Here is a 26,943-nt window from a genome sequence, read left to right on the forward strand (position 1 = left end):
TTGAACCCCGCACCAGGGAGCAGCAAAGCAGCAGCGCTAACTGCCCCAAGAAAGGTGACACTCTTCCCAAAGTATAAACACGATTTTAAAGGCCTGCTGGATTATAGCTCTCCAGCTGAAAGGTCTGCCATCCGTTTTATATTGAAAAAAGGTACCAAGATTATGAAGCTGTGCATTGGCCCTCTAAAATCTAGGTTTTATAATTGTGTAAAACATTGTTTAATTGGAAGCAATCCAACTGGCATTATGAGTGGAAATATTTTGATAAATGACTAAGAATATAGCGTGCAACTTGATGAATGCAGCAGTTACCCCCGAATATGTCTGCATATAGCATCATGCTGAAAGAGTGCGATTTACTTTTTACTATACGAGAACATGATGAAACTTTTCCTCACAATTACAACATTTTTTCTTGCTCTGAGGTGTGCTTAAAGCCACCGAGTTTCATAAGGCATTAGATTAACAGTGATTCCAATGTTTCTAATGTTTTATTTAAGAAATGTCCGCGTGTAGTTCACATATGATAAAAATCAGGTCGTGTGCACCGGCCAGGTGGCGTAGCGGGCAAAGTCAGTGTCCCAGCTACTGGGAACCAGGCTCTAAACCCTGTGGCTTAGAGTAGCCTAGAGCCCCCCCCGGTACGTCTTCGCTCCGAGCGGGTTCGAATCCAACCCGGGTACGGTCCGATCACGCTCCACCGGCGAAGTGCGTTTTCCAGCTGCCGGGTCTGCACCGGGCCGGTATTTTTAGGGGGGTGGCCATTCTAGGTCACACCCCTAAGAATGGGGAAAATTGCACGGGATTAAAGCACTAAAAGGGGTTTACAAACAATGGAAGATTTGACGTCATTGCAGAAATTGGCGGCGTTTTACGTCACTGCCACCTGACATAAATTCCCCACGAGTGCGGCTCTCTCCCCCCTCCACGCGTGGGTCTGAGTCAAGATGGCGGCGCCGGCAGTTTGCGAGGTAGTGTTTCTGTTTTTAAACACTTTAAAATATTATTTTTCTACCCCAAACGGGCTAGAATCCAGTGTTTTTGTTTTTGAGGTTTCATTCAGGTACGAGACTTTTCAGAAAGATGTCCTTTTATTGAATGAACAGTGCATTTCTGCGCTGTTTGAACGGGGGTGAAGTTTCCCTCGGCAAGGAGAGGAGTTGAAACCATTTTCTTAGCCGAACCTTGTTGACTACTAATGCATTTTTATTGGTGTTGTTTTGCAGAACTTCTGTCTCCCATCCAGTTGCTGCAACCGAGACCTGAAGCTGTTGGGACCAGTTAGTGATTATTTCTTTGGCGTTGTTGGACATTGTTCGGAATTGCCGGCGTGTGTTTGGTGATGGTGGGGTTTTAAGTAAAATGAAATAAAATGGTAAGAAAATATCCTTCTTGAACTCCATTAAATATACTTTACGTGGTTAACTAACGGTTGAGGAATAAAAGGGTGAAATTGTTGTAATGGTTTTTAGTTGGGAAGGAGTTGAAACCATGTTCTGGAGCTGAACTTTGTTGAATACATTAGTCTTTTTTTATTAGTGTTATTTTGCAGAACTTCTGTTTCCTATCCAGTGGCAGGAACCGAGACGTGAAGCTGTTGAAACCAGTCATTTTTAGAACTTTGAACTATTCTTCTTTTTTCTGTTCCGAATCCGGTATAGATAGAGGTGTGGTGTTTTCCATTGGATCTGTAGACGGGGTAAGTTTTGGCTTTCGATAAATCCCAAATTCTGTGCTAGAACTACATACAAGGACAAATCAGACTGTATTTACACATTGCACAAAAAATCTTTAGAATTGTAAATAGTACTGAGCATCAAAAGAAACACCGCATAACTGTCACTTTGCTGCAGGTAGTTATCGGGGAAATGGCAATCAGTGTAGCAGGTGTACTGGCATTTTAAAGAGCAGACTAGACATAAGTCATTTCATTTTGCTGATTGTTTCTCATCAACAGGGGGTCTCCTTTGAAAGGCGCATGCTAGTGTCGTGTGTGGACACACATTCCAAGCTGCACATCTGCAGTGCCTGTCTTGCAGCGTGGTGTGGTCACTGTCTAGAGGGATTCGGTTCACTCTCCCAGATCCCGGACAAGCACGTGCCCGTTTGCTGGTCACTGAAATGTACGTGTTCAGCGGAGCTTTCGTCTGGTGAGTAGGGCCTTCGTGGCTTTGACTGTCTGGTTGTCATCCTGCACGTCAGCTGGGTTTACAAGAGCAGCAGGAGAACACGCACTGTCCTGCTGGCATGTTGTCACTTCGGGACGAGTCTGCATGAAGGCCAGGTAGCGAGGACCCAGGATATCCCTGGGATATCCAAACTCTTGGATATTTTTGTACCCTTTTCCATATCTATGCATTTTTAATCACTTTTATCTTAACCTTGCTCAGAATGCTTTTAAGTCTTAATTTGTGTACCTTTCTTCCAGGTTCACTGCCTGACTTTTGATCCCTAAACAGAGTAGGCTTTTTATCCCGTAAATGTGACAGAGTCACTTCAGTGGTGAGCAGGTATTGCTGACAAGTGCTTTATCATTTCTTAAAATGTTTGAGCATGTGATTTTGCAATAAAAATAGTGATGGAGGGAAAAAGATGTGTAAGTATTCGGGCAGTACAGGTAAGTTTTTTTTTTAACAGAAATTACTGAAGTCCACAAGTCAATAAAAGATAGTGTTATGACAATCAGACCTCCAACGTACTAATGACACAAAGGGATTGCCTTCATATCTAGGGCATTTGGGTTCACTTGTATTTTTCTTTCTTGATCTTCACCAGGCTTAATATGCCACACAACGGATCACCACCTCATGACCTGATCAGCACTTTTGATGAAGAGGTAAGTGAGGGCTTATGTAACAGTCATTCCCGACGTTAATGATCATGTTATTAGACCATTCGTGCAACATCCGAAGTTTGTGTACATTACGTAAAAACCTCCATGAATGGTGTTTATTTTGATGCTGGGTATAACAAACACTAATGTGAACATTTTGAACTTCATTCTTGAGTGAGCAGCACTGCAGGTGTAAAGGAACGTAAAGCCAAGTCATAGTAGTGGAAAGTGAGGTACAGATGTGTTGAGGCCCCATCCAATTTCTTACCCGTTCTTCCAATTCAGGATCGCAGGGGAGCCGGAGCCGGAGCCGGAGCCTGTATCGGCAAGAAATGGGCTCAAGGCAGGGTACACCCTGGACAGGACTCCAGTCCATCGCCGGGCACATTCACGCTCGCACCTTTGGCCAGTTTACTGGAAGCCAGTTAACCTACCAGTACGTCTTTGGACTGTGGGAGGAAACCAGAGCATCTGGAGGAAACCCACGAGAACACGGGGAGAAAACACAAGCTCCATGCAGGCAGCGCCTGAGATCTGGGACTGAATCCAGGGCCCCAAGTGAGGCAGTAGTGTTAATCACTGTGCCGCTGTGCAGGCCTGTGCTTAGGCAGATGTGATTAAATCCTGTATATTGCAGCACTTGATTGTAGCCAACTAAATTGATATGGAATCATCTTGCTGTGAATCAGTGACTTGCCCGTGCACCATTGTTTCTCTTCTCACCTGACAGATTCATCGCTTTGTGATACTGCTCCATACATGTGCATGTAAAGTCATGTTGTCACTTTTAGTAGTAGCTCTTTATTGAAGCATTCTTTAGGGAAAACTGAAGAAAAAGCTTTGTGTTCTTTGACTGTAATGCAGAGCAACAGTACATGTGAACTGGGGAAAACAGCTCTTGAAACGTTTTGTGTAAGACTTGCATTCTAAAGGGCATGTGTTGTCTTCTCCCTTAGACAAAGAGAGACGGTACTTGGTGGACACGGCTGCTGCAAGTCCAGTTTTGCCACTAACCTGCCTGTCGCTGAAGCCTCACTCCAGCGGGATTCACTCTGTTTCCACAGCCGGTAAGTGTTGTCATTGTGCTCTTGGTTTGATGTAAAATGTCTAGCTGATGGACCACAAAACAGAAATGCCGATGTTCTGTCACTTAAGATGGCATTTGAACAAACGGTGTGGTCTGCACGGCCTGTGTGCAACGTGGCACAGAGTCTACAGCAAACTATTGTGTGACCTGACCACACATGCTCTGGGTTCGCTTGTGAAACATCGGCAAGTTGAACCGCCTTAGTCATTGAAGCTCCTGCCCCGACAATCATCTCGCTTTCAAAGTCAGTACAGTCTCCGGAAGTCATTAGAATGTCTCCTTGCAGCCATGGTAGCCATAAATGTAGGCAACCAGGCCTTTCTGGTGTTTTTATGCATGATCTTGAGCATGCTTATTTGTTTAATGTGTGAACTATTTTTGAATGGAAGCCTTTGCTTACAATATTCTAGGTGTTCTTCATTTACCCAGGTGTTTCCATCGTTTTGTCCACTACCTGTAGATTAGCTTCTTAAAAAGGTAGCTGTTTCATTTTTAGCTTTCGATTTTATTGTGTGCATCACCAGTAGTATATGTAGCTGTGGCAGTAACCCCATTGCATCACACCTCCGGTGTGTTGAGTGGAGCTTTGCCATGTGGTCTGGATGGTTCAGATTCTAGATTTTGGTTGAGCAGGGCAAAGGTGCTCCACTAAAACTATTGATTTAACTTGCTTATGAAAAAAACCCTCCTGCCTGAGCGGAACAGCACCAAAACAAAATCTGTTTCACCTTTTAATTTGTGAGCGTTTTTAATTTGGGGCCTTCAGACTGTTGGGGGAGCTGTGCCCCCCTTTTCTTGAAAACATTGTGCTTTATATTGTGCCAGTCAGGCCTCTCGCATCCTAATGACAGAAAGGGGTTCTCTTGATATGTAGGGCATGAGAGTTCATTTGTGGGGGTGTTTTAAATGTCACCCATTTTCTTACCACTTCTTCCAATTCAGGGTCGAGGTGGAGCTGGAGCACATATTGGCAAGTCAGGGTTTACCCTGAAACGGACTCCAGTACATCCCAGGGCACACACACGCATACATGCTCAACTCTTTGTCCAGGCAATCAACCAGTATGTTTTCAGACTGTGTGAGTAAATGGGAGCACCCATAGGAAACCCGTGTGAACCTGGAGAGAACGTACAAGCTCCATGCAGACAGCACCCCTGTTCCGGGACTGAATCCAAGTTCTGTGAAATCCTGTCTATGGATCCTGGCACTTGGTTGTAGCCAACTGAATTGGTATGGACTCATCTTGCTGTGAATCTGTTTCTCTTCTCCCCTGCCAAATGTGTTAAAAACGTTAATGAGACCGCTTCATGGTAGCGTGTAGGGAGAAGTGAAGAGAAAGCATTTTATCCATTGACTCCAATGGAGAGCAACAGTAAATCTCAGCTGTGCAATCTGAACTGTAAACATTGGGAACTTTTTGTCTAAGGAGTGTATTTTAAATGACATTTGTTTTCTTCTTCCTAGGATCCAGAGAGCCAGTACTTGGCCAGCATGACTGCTGCAAGTCCAGTTTTCCCAAGCCTGCCTCTCGGTTAAACCTCACTCCAGCGGGATTCACTCTGTTTCCACAGCCGGTAAGTGTTGTCTGTGTGCTCTTGATTTATTATAGAATGTATAGGTAGTGGACCAAAAATTGGAAACCCCAAGAGGGCATTTGTCCAAAATGTGCAGTTCATATGATCTGTACGCAATGTGGCAGAGAGTCCCCGAGCATGTGCGATTCTGCAGGAGGGGTGTGGCGCCATCTTTCCGTGAGAAAGTCAAATCAACTCGCACTGGATGTGGAAAACGTTGTCTTGGGGGTTGTTCCAGAATATCCCTTAATTTATCGATTGGCCCTAAATGCGGTGACCGAGAAGGTCATGACAGATGGATAACATCAGTGTGATGCTCATCAAACTACTGGGTGACCACACAATTGATGCATGGATACCATAGTCCTGGGAGTATGTGCTTCCATCCTTTGTTGATGAGGTCTTTCCCACGGAGTTCCATGCTTTAGGTACCATTGATTGTGAAACATGAGCAAGTTGAGCTGTCTTACTGCAGCTGCTGCAGAACATGCCCTAACCATCACCCCACTTTCAAATGCACTGCAGTTTCTTCTTGCTGCCTTGGTAGTTGTAAATATCTTTTTCTACAAGACCTCAAGCATGCCAATCTGCTTCATGCGTGAGCCCTTTTGCCCAGGTGTTTCCAGTTTTGTCCACTAACTGTAGATCAGCTTCGTGAAATGTAGCTGTTGCAGTTTTAGCTTCTGCTTTTATTCTGTGCATCACCAGTAGATTAACCAGCCACGACAGTAACCCCATTGCTTCTTGGGTGCATGCCTCAGGTTCTAGATTTTTATTTAACTTGCCAGTGAAAAAACCAGCCGCTGCCAGAGCAGAACGGCACCAAATCAAAATCTGCCCTCTCATTTCATTTTCATTTGTGAGCATTTTTAAGCTGGGGCCTTCAGACCAATTGTAGAGCTGTGCAGCCCTTCCTCTTGAAACCATTTGTTTTATGAGAGACTGTTTAACCGACTATACCTGTTGTCTGGTGCCACTCAACCCAGTTTCCATTTGCTGCTGTGGAGAAGCCATTCTGTGCTTTAAAATTCACCGGAGTCAGCTGATTTTCAGTAATATTTGCTCATTGTGAACTTTTTTTGTGCAATTGTTAACATGGTTATTCTTTCTCGTCTAGGACTGTTCCCCCATGGCTCCGCTGCCGAAACCTTAATCCACCCATGTCCCAGAGATGGTTCTGCTCCTGTTGCTGTCTGTGTTCCTTTTGCACTGTACTCAATAAACTATGGTATGCTCTATTTGTTGCCTCGTCATTGGTTGCAGGCTTTGCTGCTCTTTGTGCAGAGGAGGAACCAGGGCAGGAAAAGTCAGGTGGGTCTTTTTTGCATATGCAGCAGCAGGAGGTGGGGCTTAGGCACAGCTCCTCCCGACACGACCATAATTTTGGAGAAAAGCTCGAGATAGACAAATTTTGAGCTAGTTTTTGGGGGAAATGGGTGGGTTAGGTATGGCTCCTCCCCAAACAGGGAGATAGACAAAATTTGAGCAGGTTTCAGGGGGGACACAGGTGGGGTTATGGGAGGGAGGGGGGCTGGGGGAAGTCTGACTCCTCCCCAAACAGGGAGATAGACAAAATTTGAGCAGGTTTCAGGGGGGACACAGGTGGGGTTATGGGAGGGAGGGGGGCTGGGGGAAGTCTGACTCCTCCCCAAACAGGGAGATAGACAAAATTTGAGCTGGTTTCAGGGGGAAACAAGCCCCAGCTAGGCCCGCCCCCCTCCCTCCCGAAACCTGCTCAAATTTTGTCTATCTCCCTGTTTGGGGAGGAGTCAGACTTCCCCCAGCCCCCCTCCCTCCCATAACCCCACCTGTGTCCCCCCTGAAACCTGCTCAAATTTTGTCTATCTCCCTGTTTGGGGAGGAGTCAGACTTCCCCCAGCCCCCCTCCCTCCCATAACCCCACCTGTGTCCCCCCTGAAACCTGCTCAAATTTTGTCTATCTCCCTGTTTGGGGAGGAGTCAGACTTCCCCCAGCCCCCCTCCCTCCCATAACCCCACCTGTGTCCCCCCTGAAACCTGCTCAAATTTTGTCTATCTCCCTGTTTGGGGAGGAGTCAGACTTCCCCCAGCCCCCCTCCCTCCCATAACCCCACCTGTGTCCCCCCTGAAACCTGCTCAAATTTTGTCTATCTCCCTGTTTGGGGAGGAGTCAGACTTCCCATAACCCCACCTGTGTCCCCCCTGAAACCTGCTCAAATTTTGTCTATCTCCCTGTTAGGGGAGGAGTCAGACTTCCCCCAGCCACCGCCCCCCTCCCTCCCATAACCCCACCTGTGTCCATCTCCCTGTTTGGGGAGGAGCTGTGCCTAAGCCCCACACCCCCCGAGGGCAGACCTGGAACACAAAGCAGAGAGGCGGCCACAGAAATAAGGCATCCATAACACCATAAGGAAATGAAGCACTTTTGTTTATTAAAACACCAAAGACAGACTCGGGCGTGTTCCCCTGGCAACAAGGCTCCTCGAGTCTTTGGCACCGTCTGAAATGAGACAGGAAAAAGACTAACATTAGTGACACCTCATAAAGACAAAGTGTGAGAAAATGACATTTTCCTGCTTTCGCACACAGCAATGAAGTGAAAAACATCTGTCGACAACACATTTGACAAAAGGGGAGAAGACTAATACAAATCTTAAACCGGCTAGGCAAATTATTTTGCTTACTTGTCAACAAATGGCTTTTTCGCCAGCAGACACGGCTACGCCCGGCAACTCAACACTTTTCAAAAAGCCCCATTCATTACTGGCACAATTAAAAACTTTAGCAAGCTAGAAGATCACTACGTGACACATATTGGATATGCATTTCCAACAAAATACATTTCGCATCACAGGTAAAACTCTGGGCAAGCACAAAGCTCTTTTCCTTAAACACTTAAAATGAGTCTGTAGTCCTCAACTGTTAACAAGCAGGCTGTTTGGAAACGCACATAAAAACTAGTGCCACCATAACCAAGAGCGCTTCGTCATGAAGTCAGGAAGGCTGGGAACCATCCTGTGTTAAAACAAGGTGGCAGCTCAAAGGCAGTTTTTGTTTTGTACGTTTTGGGTGGTCAAACACCGACCTCACCTAAATGTTCAGGTAACTCCCAGCCATCACGAGTCTAAACTGCACAATCAACACAATAATAACCTCAGTGCAAAAAACAATCAGCGCCACACTTCTATACAAAAACTCCCTATTTGCATACAACAGCAGTACTGGGGGACGGCCATGCAGATTCTGACAGCCAGAAGAAAAACCCCAGATGGGGGGTGAATACCTTTGATAGCCACTGTACGGCACTGTAAGGTGTGGAAAGATGTGAAAGAGCCCCGACGACGTAAAATGACAGGAGAGCCTGAATGTTCTGAAGTACGAGTTGAATAATGTACTGTAGGATTCACGCAGCAACCCTTTATCCACTACGAGAAAAATCAGTTTCACAAAGACTACGTGGGTTGCTGTTGGAGACACTGCATATGGATCAAGAAAGCATCTCTTAGATCTAGCTAATCTGACCAGGTTCAACACGGAAATCCCTCAGACACGTGTGAACGATACAGCGGGGTGACAGCTGTCACAGAGGCCTCTCTCTTTCGCCACACAAACTGAAGAATCAGTCTGGCAAGACCTTTGTGATTCTACAGGAGCTACAGGTTTCTTTTTCGACAGAACCAAACCGAGAACTTCCAGCCCAGGAAGACTATACCGACATTATTCCACACACTTACAGCAAAAAACTAATGTCTTACCTGGCTTAAAAGGTCTTGGGAAACACTTTTGGCTTCTCTTCGTGGTGAATCGAGCTTCAGGGGCGGGCTGCTCAACACTTTCTGCACCTTGAGAGGCAAAAGTAAACAGCGTGAAATTAAGCCAATGACCTCCCAAGTCATACCTGCTTGTTCCCAAGCTGAAAGAGTCCTCATGCCCTCACCCAAGGAAACACTGTTTCCTCTCAAACAAGTGAAACTTCAAAACATTACACTAAAAGAAATAAACACGGGGCTACAAAACCACTTCAAGCGTCTGTTTCTCTTCAATTATTTCCCATAATTAATGCATATTGTTGTGGTCTGACTGGATGGCAGAACACATCCTCATCTCACTACAGATACACCACAAAATTCTATGTAGCAGTAATGTTAATTTCTTCACCTTCAATTATTTCTTAAGAGTACTATAACTTTTGGGGGTCCTGCTATTTCTACAACCAAAAACGCAAAACGTATGCCGGGTTTCAATAAAGAGCTGCTTCTAAGCAAACCAAGAGCACAGTGACAACACTTACCGGCTGTGGAAACAGAGCGAATCCCGCTGGAGCGAGGCTTCAGCAACAGGCAGGTCGTGGCAAAACCATAACTGGACTTGCAGCAGTCGTGTTCACCAAGTACCGGCTCTCTTTGTCTAAGGGAGAAGACAACACATGCCATTTAGAATGCAAGTCTTACACAAAACGTTTCAAGAGCCGTTTTCCCCAGTTCACATGGACTGTAATGCAGACTGTTGCTCTGCATTACAGCCAATAAATATGATGCTTTTCTTCAGAATGTGTCGATAAAGAACCGCTTCTGAAAATACCAACATGATTTCACATGGACATGAAGCAGTGTCACAAAGTGATACATTTGGCAGGTAAGAAGAGAAGCAGTGGTGCACAGGCAAGATGAGTCCAGACCAATTCAGGTGGCTACAGCCAAGTGCAACATTGAACATTTTTAATCATCACTGCCTATGCGCACCCGGACCTGGGGTGCTATCGGCATGGAGTTTGTGACTTATCCCTGTGCTCACGCGGGTTCCCTCCGGGTCCCTCCCACAGTAAATATGCCCTACGTGTGGCTGTGAGTGCGAATGTGCCCTGCGACGGACTGGAGTCCTGTCCAGGGAGTACCCTGCCTTGAGCCCATTTCTTGCCGACCTCGACCCTGAATTGGATGAAGCGGTAATAACATGGATGGGGCCTAAACACATCTGTACTCCACTTTGCACTACTGTGGCTGGCCTGAAGTCCCTTTACACCTGGAGTGCCACTCATTCAAGAATGATGATCAAATTGTTAGTTCAGTGTTTATTATACTAAGCATCAAAAGAAACACTTTCACTAAATATGCATCAATATCATGAATAATGACTAATGACACAGAATAAATGATTTAATATAATGTGAGCCCTAACTCACCGGTTCATGGAGAGCGCTGGTCAGCTCACGACGTGGTGATCTGTCCTGTGGAATAACAAGCCTAGTGAAGATCAAGAAAGAAAGGCACAAATTAACCCATATGCCAAGACAATGCCTTTCTGTCTTCAACTGTTCAGTCATTTCTGTTCAAAATCATTTTCTAACCCACAAAGACATCGCAGCCAAACACCATGAGGTCCGAGTGTGACAGTCTAGCTGCTATCAAACTCCTCTTGTAGTGCTTGATGGCACCCTGGCTGCACGGTGCTACACTGCCCATGTCCTGGGTCCCCACTACCTGCCCTTTATGCAGACTCATCCCGAAGTGACAACAGGACAGTGCGTGTTCTCCTGCTGCTCTTGCAAACCCAGCTGACGTGCAGGATGACAACCAGACAGTCAAAGCCATGGAGGCCCTACTCACCAGACAAAAGCTCCGCTGAACACGTACATTTCAGTGAGCAGCAAACGGACACGTGCTTGTCCGGGATCTGGGAGAGAGAACCGAATCCCTCTAGACAGCGACCACAGCACGCTGCAAGACAGGCACTGCAGATGTGCAGCTTGGAATGTGTGTCCACACACGACACTAGCATGCGCCTTTCAAAGGAGACCCCCTGTTGATGAGAAACATTTATCAGTAAGCACTAATCAGAATTGACCTATAATTAAATAAATACCAGTGCACCAGCTACACAAAAACTACCTGCAGCAAAATGGCAGTTATGCACTATTCATTTTCATGCTCGGTACTATTTACAATTAAGCTTTTTGGTGCAATGTGGTAAATATAATCTAGTGTTTCCTCCTATGTAGTGCTAACGCTTGCAATTCGGGGTTTATCAAAAACCATAACTTACCACGTCTACAGATCCAATGAAAAAGCCCACAACTTGATCTACACTCGATCTACACGAGAAACAATAAGAATAGTTAACAAGTGGGGCACAAGAAAAGAGCACAGAGTTGCAAAATCTCTAGGTAGGCAAGTCCCTACATAAAACATATTCACCCTTTTATTCCACAACGGTTAGCTAAAATAAAGCGTATTTAGCGGATTCTAAAACGGGGGATTTCTTACCATTTTATATTTGAAAATCGCACCACGCCGGCAATTCCGAACAATGTCCAACAACGCCAAAGAAATAATCATTAACTGGTCCCAACAGCTTCAGGTCTCGGTTCCTGCAACTGGATGGGAGACAGAAGTTCTGCAAAACAACACCAATAAAAATGCATTAGTAGTCAACAAGGTTCGGCTAAGAAAATGGTTTCAACTCCTCTCCTTGCCGAGGGAAACTTCACCCCCGTTCAAACAGCGCAGAAATGCACTGTTCATTCAATAAAAGGACATCTTTCTGAAAAGTCTCGTACCTGAATGAAACCTCAAAAACAAAAACACCGGATTGCAGCCCGTTCTGGGTAGAAAAATAACATTTTAAAGTGTTTACAAACAGAAACGCTACCTCGCAAACTGCCGGCGCCGCCATCTTGAATCAGACCCACGCGTGGAGGGGGGAAGAGAGCCGCACTCGTGGGGAATTTACGCGGTGGCAGTGACGTAAAACGCCGCCAATTTCTGCAATGACGTCATTCGTCCCGTTTTTGTAAACCCCTTTTAGTACTTTAATCCCGTGCAATTTTCCCCATTCTTAGGGGTGTGACCTAGAATGGCCACCCCCCTAAAAATACCGGCCCGGTGCAGACCCGGCAGCTGGAAAACGCACTTCGCCGGTGGAGCGTGATCGGACCGTACCCGGGTTGGATTCGAACCCGCTCGGAGCGAAGACGTACCGGGGGGGCTCTAGGCTACTCTAAGCCACAGGGCTTAGAGCCTGGTTCTCAATAGCTGTGACACTGACTTTGCCCGCTACGCCACCTGGCCGGTGCACACGACCTCATTTTTATCTTATTTGAGCTACAGTCGGACATTTCTTTTTAAAAAAAAAAATAGAAACATGTTTCTAAAATGAAACATCTGAATCACTGTTAATCTAATGCCTTATGAAAGTGGATGGCTTTAAGCACACCCCAAAGCACGAAGAAATGTTGTAATTGTGAGGAAAAAATCAAAACGTTTAAAAATATTTGAAGTTTCATCATGTTCTCATATTGTAAAAAGTAAATCGCGCTCTTTCAGCAGAACGCTATATGCAGTCTTATTGGGGGGTAACTGCTGCATTCATCAAGTTCCACGCTATATTCTTAGTCATTTATCAAAATATTTCCACTCAAAATGACAGTTGGATTGCTTCCAATTCAACAATTGTATTTTAATAAAAAACCTAGATTTGAAAGGGCCAATGCACAGCTTCATAATCTTGGTACCTTTTTTCAATATAAAACGGATGGCAGACCACTGGGACTGTGGAAGGAGACTGGAGCACCCAGAGAAAACTCACATGAACTTGGGAAATACATTAAGACATCCCGATTAACTGCATTATGATTCCATACTGTGACACAATAAAATATGAAAACGTCAAAGAGGAAGTGAATACTTCTCATAGCCAATGGTATACTGTATTGGTAAGGTATTGCTGGTAAAGGTGGTGGAGACCTGGAGCCTGCCATAAGCATGAGGCACAAGGCATGTCTCTCCCTCAAAGCACACCTGTGGACAACGTCGAGATACCAGTTACTCTAGACCAGGCAGGAGAAGCACTGAGTGAAAACCACACAAACTTGGGGAGAAGGGACAGGTTCTGCACAGAAGGCACCCCAGTCGGGAATTGGGACTGGACACCAGTCCGTCACAGGGCCACACAGACATAAACACACACTCACACTCACACTAGGGCCAGTTTTCCCAAAGGCCCATGAACCTACCAGAATGTGTTTTATTTTGGAGTGTAGAAGGAAACTGGAGCACCCAGAGGAAACCCACGTGAACTTGGGGAGAACAGCGCTCTTATGCTCCTGCACCCGGACGGTTTTCTGTTTTTTATTGCTCTGAGGGATCTTAAATACACAGTTGGAATCATAATGATTTCAAGAGGAGGAATACAGTCTGTCTGCAGTTGGATGGTGGTCATTGAGAAAGTGTGGACGGGACACTTTATTAAAATGTACAGGAAATGCATTCCTAGAACAATGCAAAATATGTTAAAATGAATATGTGGAGCTTGCTTTTGTGACCTTTATTACTTTATTTTGGAATCTTAAATTGAAAATTCCTGTGCAATATAATTAATTAAAGGTGTATTACTGCCAATCGGCACCCATGTAAGTTAGAAAGTAGGCTATATTCCCTATTTTACTGATGAAGTGGAAAGATTAGGATAGAGATCATTTCGCTTTTCAACTTAAAGTAAAAAACTGCAATTAACGTGTGAGTAAACTTGAGTAAAAGTTTACTTTTTACTCAAAGGGAGAGTAGAATGATACTGCCTCACCTAGTTTACAGACAATTCTCTTTAAGGAAAGTACTTTTCCAGCTGTTTTTGTGAGTCTGAAGAGTGTCTAGGGGTGATAAAACTCAACCAACAACACTATTGTTTCTAAGATGAAGGTAGTTTGAATTTTATAGAAAAAAATGGCAGTGCATTGCTATAAACTCTTAAGCTTTGCATAGGAGGATGCATTTTGCAAAGCTATTGAAAACCAGCCATGGGTATGAAAATGACTGGAACTACTTGTCAGAAGCAATGTTTGTTGCTGATGTAACCTGCTTAGTTTTAATTTATGCAATGGTTCCACAGAGGCAGCTCTGAGTTGTGACATCATGGTGGTCATGCACTAATCATGAAATAAGCAGGAATGACAGGAGATCAAATGTTAATTGTAGGCACATTAAGGGATGTTCACTATGTTTAGAGCTACAGTATTTGCCTTGTTCCATTGGAGCAGGTACAGTTTACATTTCCCTTAGTTGTGGCCCTTTGGAAGCTTAAAGACTTCTTATCAGAAAAACGGAGACTTCATGTAAAGAAAGAGGAACTTACTTTTTGAAGCCAGCTGACATAACAAATCACTGAGAAATGGTCTCAGGTTTTTGGGAAGAAAGTTCTTTTCCAGTCCAGGTAGCAGAGTCCTGTATGAATATGACATAAACCTTTATTAACCTTCTGACCACAAATAACATTTTCAAAAGAATGGAAATAAAGATTCTACATGAGATAAAGATTTGGAGTTCAAGATGAGCTATCTGCAGAGCAGCTAAAGGAATATGGAAAAGGAACAGAAATCAAAGGGTTATTGTGTTCATATTTACCTGTTTTCATTCAGTTTAGGGTCAACAATATACACAATACTGCTGACAGCAGGAAACTTCCTATTCTTACCCAGCAGCTTATTAAGAACAGCACCCATGATGTGCAATCCGATTTTTTACACAGAAGACTGACACAGCTTTGCGTTGTGAATCTATTTTTCTCGTGCATTTATTTTATGTGGCAATATGCACTGCAATAAGGGGATGCTGTTCAATAGCATTTAAACCACAGCACCCACAATGCTGCAAGTAAGTGTTTTACACTTCCTCTGATCTTTCCAAGCCTTGCTTTGGGTAGGGAAACCTTTTTTAAAATTTTTTATGATTTTTTCAATATGTCACCATTAAACATGCAATACTCTTTTTTATGACTCAATAGCTTTTTAAGCATAACATTCACAATGCTGCAACCAAGTGTTTTATACACCAGACAGCCCCCCTCACATTACACAACCTTGCTTTCAGTTGAGAAACTTTTCTTTTTTATATATGATTTTTTTAAGATAACACTACTGGTAAATTCACTGGAAAAAGGGGGTCTTTCTAATGACTCAAAAGCTTTTTAAGCATAACATTCACAATGCTGCAACCAAGTGTTTTACACACCAGACAGCTCCCCTCACCTTACAGAACCTTGCTTTCAGTTGAGAAACTTTTCTTTAGTTTAAAATGATTATTTTAAGATAACAGTACAGGTAATACACTGGAATAGAAAGGGTCTTCTTAATGACTCAAAAGCTTTTCAATAATAACTTTCACAATGCTGAAACCAAGTGTTTTACACACTAGACAGCCCCCTTCACCTGATACAGCCTTGCTTTGGGTTGTGAAACTTTTCTTTTTTATATATGATTTTTTAAAGATAACACTAGAAGTAAATACACTGGAATAAGGGGGTCTTTCTAATGACTCAAAAGCTTTTTAAGCATAACATTCACAATGCTGCAACCAAGTGTTTTACACACCAGACAGCTCCCCTCACCTTACAGAACCTTGCTTTCAGTTGAGAAACTTTTCTTTAGTTTAAAATGATTATTTTAAGATAACACTACATGTAAGACACTGGAATAAGGAGGTCTTTCTAATGACTCAATAGCTTTTTAAGAATAACATTCACAATGCTGCAACCAAGTGTTTTACACACCAGATAGCTCCCCTCACCTTACAGAACCTTGCTTTCAGTTGAGAAACTTTTCTTTATTTTTAAATGATTTTTTTAAGATAACAGTACAGGTAATACACTGGAATAGAAAGGGTCTTCTTAATGACTCAAAAGCTTTTCAATAATAACTTTCACAATGCTGAAACCAAGTGTTTTACACACTAGACAGCCCCCTTCACCTAATACAGCCTTGCTTTGGGTTGTGAAACTTTTCTTTTTTATATATGATTTTTTTAAGATAACACTACTGGTAAATTCACTGGAAAAAGGGGGTCTTTCTAATGACTCAAAAGCTTTTCAATAATAACTTTCACAATGCTGCAACCAAGTGATTTACACACCAGACAGCCCCTCTCACCTAATACAACCTTGCTTTGTGTTGTGAAACTTTTCTTTATTTTTTAATGATTTTTTAAAGATAACACTATAGGTGATACACTGGAATAGAAGGGGTCTTCTTCATGACTCAATAGCTTTTTAAGCAAAACATTCACTATGCTGTAATCAAGTGTTTTACACACCCGGCAGCCCCCCTCAACTAATACAACCTTGCTTTGGGTTGTGAAACTTTTCTTTATTTTTTAATGATTTTTTAAGATAACAGTACAGGTAATACACTGGAATAGAAAGGGTCTTCTTAATGACTCAAAAGCTTTTCAATAATAACTTTCACAATGCTGAAACCAAGTGTTTTACACACTAGACAGCCCCTTTCACCTGATACAGCCTTGCTTTGGGTTGTGAAACTTTTCTTTTTTATATATGAATTTTTTAAGATAACACTAGAAGTAAATACACTGGAATAAGGGGGTCTTTCTAATGACTCAAAAGCTTTTTAAGCATAACATTCACAATGCTGCAACCAAGTGTTTTACACACCAGACAGCTCCCCTCACCTTACAGAACCTTGCTTTGGGTTGTGAAACTTTTCTTTATTTTTTAATGATTTTTTTACAATAACACTACAGGTAATACACTGGAATAAGGGGGTCTTCTTAATGACTCAAAAGCTTATCAAGAATAACTTTCACAATGCTGCAACCAAGTGTTTTACACACCAGACAGCCCCCCTCACATTACAGAACCTTGCTTTGGGTTGTGAAACTTTTCTTTATGTTTTAATGATTTTTTTAAGATAACACTATAGTTAATACACTAGAATAGGAGGGTCTTCTTAATGGCTCAATCGCGTTTTAAACATAACATTCAAAATGCTGCAACCAAGTGTTTTACACACCAGACAGCCCCCCTCACCTTATATAACCATGCTTTCAGTTGCGAAACTTGAAGATAACACTACAGGTAATACACTGGAATAAGGGGGTCTTTCTAATGACTCAATAGCTTTTTAAGAATAACATGCACAGTGCTGCAATCAAGTGATTTACACACTAAGCAGGCCCTCTTATCTATCATGATTTCGAATGTGAATCCCTTCCATAATGTTTCATTAGTTCTGGAAGATAGCACCATTGGACAGGCAATACATGGGGATAGGTGGTCGCTGTTCATGACTCAATAGCTTTCAAACCACAACACCCACAGTGCTGCAACCAAGTGTTTTACACTAGACAGGCCCTCTTTCACAACCTTGTGTTGGTTTGTGAATCTTTTCTGTAATGTTTTATGATTTTTGGAATACAGCACCATTAGACAGGTAATACACTGGGATGGGGGTGCTTCCAGTAATTTCTGGGTTTCCTGTGTTTTATTTCAGTTTCACATTGGTTCTGAAAGTCACCACTTATGCAAGACATACTGTTTTTTGGGCATATTGAAACTGTTACTTAGCTTTCTTTCTGAGGGGAGTTATCCTGATAAAAGATGTAGTTTTCTGTGCTGTTTTTTTATTTTCAAACATAGCTATTATGCTATACTGTGCAGTATGTGGTGGCTGTTTACTCATCAACAGTGCCTGGAATCTAACACCATTAGAAGGGTCACAAACAACAGCAGGCCATTCGCTCCATCTATCTCATGTAGTAGTTAATAATATATTAATCTGAGGACCTTATCCTGCTTTTTTTATTAAAGAAGCCCAAGTGAAATGATTAAAAACACAGTTGGACGGTTGTTCAAGTTGACCCACAACCAGCTAAAGAACTGCCCCTTGCTGTCTGTATTAAACCTAGTTCACTCAGTAGTTTAAACTAAGTGTAAAGTGCTACGAAGAAGAATACATGAAGATACTCTCAAATATTTAAGAAAGCCATAGTTTTTTAAATCTTTTAAATAAAGGGTTGAGAGGTCTGCATAAAGGACCCAAAGAATCTAAAGCCTTCACAGCTCAAGGGCAAAGAATCCATAGATTTTGCCAAAGCTATTTGAATCAATTTTTTTTTATTCCTTTTTAGGAACACATTTATAGCAAACAAATTATGCCTAGGGATGTTTTTTTACAGCAAGAAATTATGTTCTGTCTGTACAACTGAAACACATTTTGGAGTACTTTCACAATGCTTTTCTGTTTTAACTAATCCAAACATTTCTGGCCCCAGCATGCCAAACAACATGGTCTTTTAACATCATCCCTGAAGACATGGTCTTCCCCCCCTTTGTTTTAATATTTCTGGATAGAACACTGAATTGCATACATATTTTATCATCAAATCTGTCGCATCTGATTTCTATCGTTGCGGTGATTGTGCATGCATGAAATAAGGAATACAACAATTAAAAAAAGAGTTGATTTATCAATAAACACTTCTGTGTTTCCTTTTTGTATTGCTGTTGGATTCCTTTTCCCTTGTTTACAGAACCTATACTCCTGCAGATAAACTTATAGTCACGGATGTCGGAATAGACGAACCGTGGAACGACAGGAGAGTGATAAGGACCCTAATACCATATAGAAACCTATGCCTTCAGGTAGCGGACGTGGGGCGACCTGGTGCTAGGTGGGTTTCAAGACATCCGAACGTCAATGCTGAGCCAAGGCAGACTGAAAGACCCGGAAATATATAGTCCCAGGGAGAGAGGAACACTGGAAGGACAGCAAAGAACCGGAAATGATTGACAGGACAGAGAAGGAGCACCCTCTGGCTGCAGAGGACGTGACACTTATAGTCCTTCCACTGAACTATGCTTTGTTTCTTTCAAATCTATCACTACATTTGCAATGTACATTTGCTTGCAAAACCTACCACTGTGACATTGTGAATACCATGCTCTCATCAGAACAGGGTTTGCAAAATATAAATATCCAGGCATCTGAAAAAATAATTTGGAAAAAACTAAAACACGGACTGGAACCTGGAGTTGCCCGTCTCCGCTCTGAACACACTCTTTCAAAGTAATTTGGAGTACAATCCCACTCCATACTTTTAGCTGAGCCGCTGATGAAGTAACCGTGAAACTTTAACTGGACATTTACGAATTGTTTTCAACTCAATTTACAGCTATTCAATTCATCCAAAGGGGTTCAGAACATGAATAATAAAGGGTTAGAAATTAGCGTCAACCTTGCGCCAGAAACAGTGTTTCATAATTCCCGTCTTTTAGCTTTGAATCATCGAGTAAGAATTTTAATGCTGCTTTCTGACAGTCAATCTCACCTGTGATTACTGTACTGTACATCACTCATTGACAGTGGTACCCCCACCTTGCACTGCATAACCTGTGTGCACAGTGTATGACACTATGTAGAATTGTGATTACTTCATTCATGAAAATGAATTTGCAATATCTTAGAGATTTCAGTTTTGAGTTCATATGAAACACCCGAATACCTGCCGCACACTGCTTCCACTAGTTCACCACCTGCACTCCTTACACTTTACTAAAGTAACTTTCTTCTAGTATATCAGATAAGAGCATATAGCATCTCTAACAGTAACGAGGAGAGACATGATGCTCCACTGATTGCAAAACTACTTATGATATCCTATTCTGTTCTCAATCCATACACTCGTTCCCATTGTATTTACACGCATCGCTGTGGATTTTTTCATCTTTCCTCTGAGGGACTAAACTTATATAATACAGTATATGGAACCTTGTCAAAAGCCCGTGGAAATATAAATGGATCATGTTATGGCAACTATTAGTATAAAGGAACTAAAGGGCTACTCTACCCAAACACCAGCTGGGGTATAAAACATTTAGATGAATTAAATCACTCATTTGTTTTGGAAAATAGTTGTTTTTAGAATCATTTCAGACATATTGTTAAAAGAATAAAAGAAACATCAACATCTTAACCTGTCAGGCTTCACATCTGACACACGACATACAGGCTCCTCCAACTCTACTGCACATTTTGATACTTTCATTTTTCACTATTATTAGAAAAGATAAGCAAGTCGTGACCAGTTGCAAAAAAAGGCTAGAAAAGTACATTACAGAGGCGTCTCATTAGCCTTAAGGCTTGAACCGCCTCGTCTCGGAAGTGTGACTGGGCTTTATGCTGAATAAGAGAGCTACATGGCTGGTCTTCTGCGTGGCCGGCCTGGTGGCTCCGTGGGCTAACCCATCCGGCACTTTCTAAAGTTCAGACAATCGGATCGACTCCCAGAGACGCTGGTGAGATGAAAACGAGCCCCGAGCCTCCCCGTCAGTCTGAGATCTAAGCCCCGGGTGTAGCTCTCGCGCTGTCGGGGTGAGTTTGTGTAGGTGGCTGTTCTCTACCACGCCGGCCGTTTTGGGGGGTTCCATTTTTGGGGTTTTTTGGCGGGAAAATCTGGACAGACTTAAGGGGGTAGCGTCTGCAGTTTTCAAGTCACAAAGCGATAGGGTGTCCCCTTGCGGTCAGTGACAACAAGGAAAAAACAGCCCTTCGCATGCTTCTCGGAAACTGTTTGCAAAATCTCTCCGCCAAAAAACTCACCAACACCGGGGTTTTTCAGGACCAAGGGTGTACACAACTCTGCATGAGAACAGAAACAGCAAAACACATCAAACTCCAATCAACAATTTATTGAGCGAAAGTTGCACATAAAACAATACATTCCAACACATATGACAGATGCACAGGATTGGAAGTGAAAAGTAACATGCATTTAAATTACAAAGTTTCAAAGCACGGATACATTAACGCTAAATGCTTTTACAAGTTAAACATTGTACGAAAACATTTGCACACAACTACAGTACACGGAAAAGAACAGAAACATACAGCACGTTACTGTTTCTTCAAGGGGATCAGTCGAGGCAGCAACCAGAATGAAGACTGGAACTTCGTTGCATTTCCTGCAAAACAACAGAAGCCAGTATTAGCCGAGCTCTCTGTCACAAACAAGATCTCAAAATTATCCCGGCTAGTTAGATCGAGCTTCTGTATTGACCGATACGTTCAGAAGACGAAACAGTTTGAAAAGATTCACAGCTGGAATAAAGCGCTTAGCCTGGTGTAACGGGAAAAGTTCCTGTGCTCAGATTTGCATTTAAAACAGTGCAAAATACCGACGGCACAACACAATCAACACAGCTACAAGTACTGTATATCGATTAGATGGAAACGAGCACATTCTAATGCTGTTTTATGATTTCCACTTTGATTAGCAACAATAAAATGGAGGTCTACGATATGCTATATATGCTAGATATGCTAGTATCGCCTCGTTTTCTAACAATAATTTTCGTTAGGTGCACTATATAGTGGACTTCAGTATGATACGTGTAAACGAATAAAAAGGTTTATACTTACATAGATAATTCCAGCAGCTGAGCCAAGCTTGTCCTGCCCGAAGACACCAAACTGGAAAACACAAGAGCACATTTAGAAGATAATTTAAAGCAAGGTTTCTGAGAAGCAAATAGCGGTTTTCACCACGACAGAAAGCGCAGAATATACTTCAATAAAAGGAATTAACGAAATATTTACTTACATTTATACTCCATTTAGTGCGAAGTGTGCCCTGCCCGAACATGAATAAATGAACTGAAAAAAAAACAGCGGAATCGAAAAGTAAAAGACCATTTAGACTAAGAAGTATTCTTTGTACCACGAATATAAGCACACAATCACCTAACATACTCTGGAAAAAACTGTACAATTCTAGGTAGGCTATTATCGGGTTCGGATAATTGCACACGCTTAATTTTGTGAGTAGAAGTATTTGATAAAGATTAGGATAAAGAAACATAGGAAAAGCGTGGTTTTCATTCTGCCAATACAACCGTGCATTTACTGCTACAACAGCGCTTTTGGTCGGTGTAAAAGAAGTACACGCGTTATCTGTGTAACACAAGCGGCTTGTTAAAAACGAGAGGAGCGTTTTATAAAGACGCTATTTAGTTCCCAACGAAAATAATGTTTTACCCCCTTTCTACTGCGACGTTTAGACCACAAAAGTATATAAGTTCAATTTTATCTACCTTAAAATAAAGGAAATGGAAGACCAACCTAAAAAAACACGGAACAAACTCACCCAGCTCCCTTCTCTCCCGCAGAACCCGGCGAACAGGTGAGCGGGGCGTGGCCTGCGAGAGATGTCATTCGAGTGGGCGTGGTTTTCCAACACGTGTGGGAGTAATCGGGCATGTTTTCAGAAGCCCCCATGAGTTACACCTTTCAAAATCCTTTTTAGTCCATGGCCATCAGGGTAATCAGTCAGTACATCTAATCCTTATTAGTATTTGAGGGCCGCAGGATTGCGAATGAAAGAATTCAGAAATATGTAAGCAAACTGTGGGGTCTTAGCAGGACACCTACTGTTCTATTACCTGATTTATCTTAACATTGCACCAAAAAGTCAACATTTACTTTACACTCAATTTACTACCATTGTACTTTTTATTAGTCGTGCTGCTGATGTGTTCACTTAAGAAGTTACAAGAGCATGAGAAGGTGTAGCCCCCGGCTTGTGGAGTCTCGGGCCCGGAGTCTCCAATTCGCCTACTTCTCCATCCTCTCTTATCTGCTCCGAGACCATGCCTCGCGCTCCTCACATCGCCGAGCCCTTCACTCGTGGTTTCCCGAGCTCGATGAGCTTCACCTCCAGCTCTCACCCTCTGGCTAGTCTCCTTCGGGGACTCGTTCCATCCCGTTTGACCAGTCCAGCTCGTATGTCTTTTTTGCCTTATCAGCTGGCCGACACGGCAACAACCAACCCACTCCTCAGGGCCCTCCTTGCACCTTAATGACAATTTTTTAAATACAAAGGACTCTATTAGCAAAGCATGTTTCTATAGTGGGTCTGCAGCAGTGCCTTTCTCCTTTGCGAGACATCAACTGAGAACACCATTCTGATCATAGGAGGCATTGATCAGTGTCCTGATGTAGGAAGTCAATTATTAATCTTTATATGTATAAAGGAATAAATAAATCATAATCAAATCATTATCCCTTTCACCTCATCGATTTCTGATATAGACTGAGGTATGCCGAAATGTCATGTTGGTACAATAAAGTGAAGGTGTCCCTGAGTCTTTTGTATGCAGCCGTTACCTTTTATGAACTATCCTCTGTGGTACCATTGGATAATCTCAATGCTTTGACTGAAGGTCAGAGAGAATAGTAATTACTGTATATATTCAGGGCTAGTGTTTCTTAGTGAACAGTGCAACCTGCAGGAAAATTTGCTACAGTATATATTAACATGTATAGGTGGGGATGTATACTGCTTGTATCTATACAGATAATTCACACCTTGCACTAATCAAGAAGTTTCAGATGCAGTTGTCACACCTGTAATGCATAGACTGTAATGCATAGACAGCTCTTCTAGAGCTGAAGTACAGCGATGGGCGTACACTGTAGATGGCTGTTGGGCGATTTTGCCATTCACCATTCCTTAGATTTTATATAATTACTTCATGTATTGTGTGGGGGCTGGCATGTAACTTAATAGAATGCAAGGGATTTTACAAAGCTTGCCTTAGTGTCAAGGTTTTTTTCACTTTATACAGTATATATCATCCCTACAGCATACCAATTGAACTGTTACAATTCTGCATGAGTGTCAAAGCCTGCTTCAACTGTAGGCAATAGCTGACCATGTTTCTTTTCTTTTTTCTTAAGAATGAAACTACTTTATACATATCTACTTTATAGTAGATCATAACTTGTGAGTTACACATAGTTGCCATTAAAATTCTCCTGCAAGTCCTACACAGTTGAAATTATGTGCCATTTGTACACACTGGTGGCCACTCCTCTTGGTCACCTTTACACAAACCAACAAGTTTGCACTAAAACAATGTCCACAGCAGTCAGAATAACACCATACAAAATGCATACAGGAAACCTTTGATGTACACATAGGTGCCTATATCCACACTGTACAAAAACATGTTTTGACTTGTAATAAGTTGAGCTGTTTTTAGTTTGACCATTAGAAGCTAAAGCCTAATGATGTCAGCTGACGGTTAAGGAACAGAAGGATGCAGAAGACTATTTTAAAGCAGATGGCTGTATGCGTTCCTCATTTGTTTGGTTTCCTAAGCTGTTTTAGTCTTTCTGTGTAGGACTTGGGCAGGACGGTACACATGGCCATGAACCACTATTAATCCAGTATGTTTAATTTCCTGTGATGAGATTCTAGCATACTAACACAATCCCAGAGAAGACACTCTGCTGGGTCTAATTAAACTCTTGGGTTATGTGTGTGCAGTAGGTTTTAATCTTTAATGCCATGGAGAATGAAGGCACTAATTCTTGGTGGATTCGAACAATTACTGATTTACACAGATACCGATAATTCTTTTATACTGACATAATTAAATAAACCAACAGGTCATTTAGATTCCCTTCTCGTATTTTTTTCTTTTGTTATGTAACTTTACCCTGCTGCTTAAGCCATTCAGCACTGGTCTGCCAATCACATTTAAGTGAAATCTAATTTACAGGCTGTTCTATGCATCATAATTTGCAAAACAAATGAGAATGGATGCTGCCCACTAGATATAATCAAATTCACTAATTGCCGGAGAAAATGACTTACGATCTTGTCAAGACCACATCTGATAACTGTTATTATGTGTCAGTCTTCAAGGTCAGTAATGGAGCACTATATTTTTAAATTCTGTCATAAAATACAATATACTGTAGTCCAATAGTGGATACTTTCCACTTCCCAGTAATGAATAAGACCCACAATGTATATGTTAATCTCAATGTTGCATTTTCTATCTTTCTGTATTAGCAAAAACACGTTGATCTAAATGCACAGCTACGTTTTGTCATCAAAAATTGAGATTTACCTTTTAATTTCAATTCTAGGCTTTCTACTTCTTTTGAATTACAATCTCACATCTCACTTCAGATACCAGAATGAAAGCCCACCAACGGGACAACAGAAAGGAATAAATATGCCCGTTCTTCACGGGCAGTCCAACAACAAAAGCCAAAGTGAGAAACCTACCCCCAAAAAAGCTTCAGAAATGTGTTGAATGGCAGATGTTAAAGAATTTCAAAGAGATTAAGTCAGGAGAATCCAGAGTATTTTCAAGCAAAAAGGCTAAAAACAGAATGAAATTGGTACTGGAAAAAAAGAAGAGGATAGTGTTGCCTGCGGAGTTTGAAATTCTTGGAAAACGTACCCTAAAAAGGGGGAAGAACCAGAGGTGAACTGTACCGCATCTTCAAAAAAAATCACAAAAAGACTGAAAAACATTCCAGAGTGGACAGTAAATGTTGCCACTGAGATTCAGTAGACTGAAAGCAAGCTTGATTTTTCTAGTAGCCAGAAATGCTCTCTCGTGGCTCCCAAACCCACTGAAAAGGAGGTTAGAGATTAATCTTCTCCAGTCTTACCCAGCATTACATTAGAAATGAGAACGTAATAAGGAAGGCAGGGTGATAGCAGGATGCTTGAGTAGATATCACACAAACACAAGCCCCTCTCAGAATTTAGACTCCCTCACTTACTCTGAGTGATACTAAGACTTAGAAGAACTTTATTTTTCCCCACAAGGAACTTCATTTGTGTTCGCTGCGTACGATTAAAAACACATCCTTCAACCATACTTTAAAAAAAACCCACATCCCTCATGCACATAACATGAAAGCAGATCACTCTAACTGCAGTCCAGTCTGTTATATTTTCCTTCAGGTTACTAAATAATATAAAACAGACTAATTATAAGGACACTGGTGAAAAGGGGGAAGGAGGTAAGAAGATAAGTCCGTAGATCTAAGCATCTCCTCTTTTATGGTTGAGAATGGGATGCAGGGAAACCCTAAGAATTCAGCTGCCTAATGAAAGCAGGCATAAAGAGACTCACTTAGTCTTCGTAGGCAGGGACCATACTGTATCTTGTAGTCAGTAAAAAGGCTTACTGACTACAGAGGGGGTGATGGGATCAAGGACAATATCATTGCCCTTTTTATTTGTTCTTAAATAATGTCTTTAAGACTATACTGTCTAGTGCCCACTATTTTGCCACTCTCTCCAACCTATTTTGGTCGAGATAGTAAGAGACCCAAACCACAATGTGATGCCAAATGCCTTCTGGATAGCTATTTTGGAGAATGGCACATGGAAAAAATCTCTCAAGAAGTCAAATGTAGACTCACTCCCACTTGGAGTGTTACTCCTCAGGACGCCCAAGCAGGTGGCTGATCGACTTGCTGTTTAAAAGGAATGAATGAGTTACAGAAACACATTTTCCTTGACAAAAACACCTTTCTAGAGCAATATGACTCATACTCAGTAAATACCCTTTCCTGATCTCCCATCTTTTAGTACAGTAAAAAAAGTATTCAGCACTCCTGTGCTGAATATCAACTCTAAACAAAAAAAAACACTAACCCAAAACCCACAGCTAGCACATATTAAGTGTTATAAACGTGTTAGTGTTGTTAAGATAATTTTTCAAAATAAAGATAGAGACAATCATAAAAATATATGTTTTTAATCTTATATATGAGCTTAATTCAGTAGACATATATTTGAGGTAGATGGTTTTTGGTAACAGCAGTCACAGACAAATTAAGAAACGCTCCAAATGTCATCAAGAAGAGGAAAGAAAGA

At 42.0% G+C, this 26,943-nt stretch overlaps 4 long non-coding RNA genes across 7 annotated transcripts; 2 read left to right on the forward strand and 2 right to left on the reverse strand.

Moving 5' to 3' along the window:
* The first annotated feature begins 1,294 nt into the window (after window positions 1–1,294).
* LOC148816826 (uncharacterized) lies at window positions 1,295–2,801 on the forward strand. Its single transcript, XR_016094647.1, has 4 exons — window positions 1,295–1,375; window positions 1,662–1,699; window positions 1,958–2,150; window positions 2,776–2,801. It is a non-coding gene; the product is annotated as an uncharacterized LOC148816826 (long non-coding RNA).
* Window positions 2,802–3,822: 1,021 nt separating this feature from the next.
* Window positions 3,823–6,654, forward strand: LOC148816827 (uncharacterized). The gene is made up of 3 exons (XR_016094663.1): window positions 3,823–3,900; window positions 5,385–5,494; window positions 6,612–6,654. It is a non-coding gene; the product is annotated as an uncharacterized LOC148816827 (long non-coding RNA).
* A 1,230-nt stretch (window positions 6,655–7,884) lies between these two features.
* On the reverse strand, window positions 7,885–14,751 carry LOC148816828 (uncharacterized). 4 transcript variants are annotated; one of them, XR_016094721.1, is made up of 8 exons: window positions 14,600–14,751; window positions 11,737–11,866; window positions 11,516–11,564; window positions 11,107–11,272; window positions 10,656–10,716; window positions 9,765–9,880; window positions 9,229–9,315; window positions 7,885–7,973 (listed from the first exon to the last, which is right to left on the reverse strand). It is a non-coding gene; the product is annotated as an uncharacterized LOC148816828 (long non-coding RNA). The 4 variants fall into 4 exon arrangements; XR_016094720.1 differs by having other exon boundaries at window positions 11,080–11,272; XR_016094722.1 differs by lacking the exon at window positions 14,600–14,751 and adding an exon at window positions 12,122–12,163 and having other exon boundaries at window positions 11,080–11,272.
* A 6,178-nt stretch (window positions 14,752–20,929) lies between these two features.
* On the reverse strand, window positions 20,930–24,861 carry LOC148816829 (uncharacterized). Its single transcript, XR_016094665.1, has 3 exons — window positions 21,856–24,861; window positions 21,675–21,725; window positions 20,930–21,217 (listed from the first exon to the last, which is right to left on the reverse strand). It is a non-coding gene; the product is annotated as an uncharacterized LOC148816829 (long non-coding RNA).
* Window positions 24,862–26,943: the final 2,082 nt, after the last annotated feature.

The sequence above is a fragment of the Atractosteus spatula genome, chromosome 22 (assembly GCF_055471065.1).
Source record: "Atractosteus spatula isolate fAtrSpa1 chromosome 22, fAtrSpa1.hap1, whole genome shotgun sequence".
In the NCBI taxonomy this organism is placed as follows: domain Eukaryota; kingdom Metazoa; phylum Chordata; class Actinopteri; order Semionotiformes; family Lepisosteidae; genus Atractosteus; species Atractosteus spatula.